This window comes from Acinonyx jubatus, chromosome A2, assembly GCF_027475565.1.
Source record: "Acinonyx jubatus isolate Ajub_Pintada_27869175 chromosome A2, VMU_Ajub_asm_v1.0, whole genome shotgun sequence".
Lineage (NCBI taxonomy): Eukaryota > Metazoa > Chordata > Mammalia > Carnivora > Felidae > Acinonyx > Acinonyx jubatus.
Genome location: NC_069383.1, coordinates 89,553,580 through 89,557,892, shown reverse-complemented (window position 1 = coordinate 89,557,892; position 4,313 = coordinate 89,553,580). Strand labels below are relative to the sequence as shown.

The window sequence follows — 4,313 nt, the reverse complement described above, 5'->3', positions numbered from 1 at the left end:
AAAAGGATATATATTATATATATACATATATAATATGTTTATATACAACTTCATGGAATAGATCCAGCAGCCTTTTGAGGTATTATCTAAATTTTAAAGATAAACAAACTGTGACTCAAAGATATTAAAATGCTCAGGTCTCCATAGTAATGGCTGGTAGATGATGTGGCAACATTGTTGATTGCCTACTCGATCCCATTCCTTCTTTCCTTGCTAGCAGATCCTGATTGGCTTCATCCTCTTCTGAGAGATCATGTCTTTCTAAAGAGACTGGGTCCTCTCCAGGTCCATTGGGAGTAAGGGGGATGATGAACCTTAATCAGTTTAAGCCAACCATGAGCATCTCATCATCATGGTCAGATAATTTGTTTAGGCATGGATGAGTTAATGTGAGGAAAAGTCAGCTCAGAGGATTAGACATGGGGAAGTTTCTCCTTGCTCTTAAAAATCCACACAAAAAAAGGAATGTTTCTTTTTATGCTTCTGGACACTCATCTTTTTTTTTATTTATTTATTTTTGAGACAGAGAGAGACAGAGCATGAGCAGGGGAGGGGCAGAGAGAGAGGCAGGCACAGAATCCGAAGCAGACTCCATGCCCTGAGCTGTCAGCACAGAGCCCGACGTGGGGCTTGAACTCACAGACTGTGAGATCACAACCTGAGCTGAAGTCAGACGCTCAACCGACTGAGCCACCCAGGTGCCCCTGGACACTGTCATCTTTATGTGGCACGTAGACCTGTGGTAATCATTGTAAAGGATCCAGATGACATTAACTACCCTCAGAGGCTTTATCATTTTCTCTGATCAGCAGATAGAGTGATAGTTTACCTCTCTACCTTTAGGCAGAGTTGAAGCTGGTTGCAGTTTTTAAAAGATTCTGTCCACCTCTGATTTTCTTCTGTATCTAAAAGGTAGTTTTTAGGATCTTTTAACTGAAAGCCTAGTATGATCATTGGGGTACCTTCCCCTGGTGGTCTTGAACTTGAATCTTCACGCATATCACAGGGAGATTGCAGAAAACCCCACTCAGCTTTTCAGTGGTTTTCTTCTTGGCTGTTTAGCCTCATGCCCTCTACAGCTCCAGAATTTGACAAATGTCTTGGGTAGAAAATAGCCTATAAGCTTTAGGCTCAGTTCTCTGCCCTTCTGTTACTACCTGGCCATCAGCCCTTGAAGTCTTTGGTTTTTGTCTCTCCCTGAGACCACTGGAGGTCTCTGGTTTGTCTGTCTCCCAGCAGTAACCCCGTGCTTAGGCAAAGTCCAGGTGCACAGCCTCTTGCCCTGAGCCCAGATTTGGCAAATATCCCCCAGAACGAAAGAAGCTGCAGAAGTCAGCATGTCTCTCCGTGGTTCTCCTTGTTCTAGAATCCTGTGCCCTCTAGTTCCTGTTGTATCAGCAATTTTTTGATGCCTTGACTCGTTAGAGAATTATTGAAGTTTACCCGATTTGTTTGGTTTTTCTCAGTGCGAGTATTGGCCAGCTGCAAGCTTGGCCATGCCTTACAAAGAAGTGTGTTTTAAAAAAGCAGATGATATAAATAACAATCTTTTCTTGTAAGTTTTTAGTATAAATGTTTTCAGTTGCACATTTTGCTATACCTGCTTTATCATCTTTTAAACTTGTGCTGAACCATTTTAAAGGAATTTGCAACCTTCTAACAGTTCCATTACAAATAATTCAGCAAATATCTTCTAAAAATAAGAATATTTCCTTATATTATGATACCATATTATACCCCCAAAGATTAAGTTTTCTTATATCTTTTGCTAACTAGTCCATAATACAGTTTCCATTGTCTCACCTAGAGCAATTTCATCCAACTGTGAAAGAATCTGGCATTGGTTTTTATAGTTTTTTTTTTTAAATCTATACTCTTTATTCATGACATTGACAATGTGAAGATGCTAGACCAGTAGAGTCAGAGTGAATATTTTTAGTAAAGACATGACATAGATGATATGCACAGTTTATATTGTATCATTTCAACAGGCACATGCTCTCACAAAGCTTCGCTATTCTTGATGCTAATTTGATCACTAGATTAAGGTGGTGACAGTCAGATTTTTCCATTGTAAAAATATGTTTTCCTTTTGTCATCTGGCACTGTGCAGATGTCCTGCTCCCCCACTCCCCACCCAACCAAAATTTTACTTACTGTATTTAGTATTTATTGATGATTCTTGCCCAAATAGATATTTCACTGAAGTTTGTAGTATGGGTAATTTTCTAATTCTGTCATTCCTCCTCCATTCGTTATCTGGCATGCTTTTCTGTTTCAAAAACTTCTTAAAAACTTCCCTTCACCAATTGAGGATGAGATATATTTGCTTCCAATTATGGAGATTAATTTTTTTTTAATTTTCTGAATAAGGAGATGATATGCCACCTTTAATGCTGGCAAATAGGTTAATTTCTTTTTTTAATTTTTATTTCTTTATTTATTTTTAAATTTCAGATTTCTTATTTCTTCAAGTTTAATTATCAGGGTGGCTGAAATAAAAATATATAATTGAGTCCCATCATTGGGGAAGTGGTTTTAAGAGAAAACTGGTCAGATGATGGTTGCCATTGATAAATAGACAGCCAACAGTGTGTCAAGAATAATGTAATATGCCTGTTCACAAGGGGATGCACTAGGAAATAATTTATGTGAACTTCTTGATTTCATCATACAAGAGCACAAGAGCACCACCCATGCCTCTGAGAATACTGGACCATGCACCTTTGGAAGAGCTTTGGCTACTTCATCAGGGCAATCTTCCTTCAGCAGTTGGGCATGCCTGTGTACATGATGTCAGTTTCTTTGCACCCTGGATGCATCATCATATGGCCATGAATAGTCAAATGGACAGGAAGTCAACCCAGCAAGCTCTGTGACAGATTGTGCAATCATCCAGCTGATTAAGAGATGAATATTCTGGGGATCTGGAAGCATTCCCTTTGCATTGTCATAGATACCGAAGTAGGCAGCTCAGTAGATGAGATACCCTGCATAGACACATTAAATTTGTACAGGCCCTTAATCCCACTAGATTTGTAGATTTCTTTTAAGTTTATTTACTTATTTTAAGAGAGAGAGAGAGGGAGAGAGGGAGGGGGAGAGAGAGGCAGAGTGAGAACCCCAAGCAGGTTCCACGCTGTCAGCACACAGTGCTATGTGAAGCTCAGTCTCACCAACCGTGAGATCATGACCTGAGCTGAAATCAAGAGTCAGATGCTCAACTGACTGAGCCACCAAGGCACCCCTAGATTTGTAGATTTTTTTAAATTTTTTTAATGTTTATTTATTTTTGAGAGAGAGAGAGAGCTGGGGAGGGGCAGGCAGAGAAGGAGACAGAATCTGAAGCAGGCTCCAGGCTCTGAGCTGTCAGCACAGAGCCTGACGTGGAGCTCAAACTCATGAACCATGAGATCATGACCTGAGTGGAAGTTGGTGCTTAATAGACTGGGCCACCCAGGTGCCCTGTAGATTTGTAGCTCTTAACCAGGCAGTCACAGAGGCCTCTGAATTCCCTTTCAGTTCCAGCTGTGCCCACATCTGTTGCTAGACATATAAGGGAAAAAATCAAGAGGATACACAAAACACAAGGATGTGGCTCCAGCACCACCACCTGATGGCAAATTCCCTGCAAAGTAGGACAAAACTGGATTCTCTTGCCCACACCACCCAGGAAGATCTACTTGTATTTATCTTTGAAGGCAAAGTTGAGAGCCTGCATGAGGAAGTATCTGATGACATTGGCCAGGTTACCATCCCTGATCCTTAGGGATACGAACCACGCAGTCTGTAATGCCCTTTCATCACTTACCTGTGGTGATTTGTTTGCCAGCTTGCTGCACCTGCGGGGTGGGTGCTACCACAGTCTTGGAGATGGCAAGAGTCACTCCACCTGCCAGGAAGTCCTTGGACACAGCAGCATCTGTCATGTTGAAAGGAAAGAGAAGATGGGTAACTGCAGGACTGTGGTAGGAACTGGCTGGGACTCTGGGGCCTTTTTTTTTTTCTTCAAATAAGCCTGGACTTGTGGATTTTCATTTTTTTCAACGTGTTTGGTAAATTATGGCCCATATTCTTCTTAATGTTTCAAATAGACCAACTATTACCAGTGGTAGCTCCTCTCATTTGGCTTGTATGTCATAGTTGAACATTTTTGTGTTTTCTGGCACAAGAAGACGTTCTACTCTCACCATGGACTTAAGCCATTTCTCCAAGATGTGTATGGGGAATAGTATATGGAAATCAAGATAATCGGACTAGTGATGCTCATTACTCTAAGTATGTTACTGCATGGAGGACAATGGACAGATCAA

At 40.9% G+C, this 4,313-nt stretch overlaps 1 pseudogene; it reads right to left on the bottom strand.

Annotated features, from left to right (window-relative positions):
• Nucleotides 1-2,516: 2,516 nt before the first annotated feature.
• Nucleotides 2,517-3,980, bottom strand: LOC106987832 (ADP/ATP translocase 2-like; annotated as a pseudogene).
• Nucleotides 3,981-4,313: the final 333 nt, after the last annotated feature.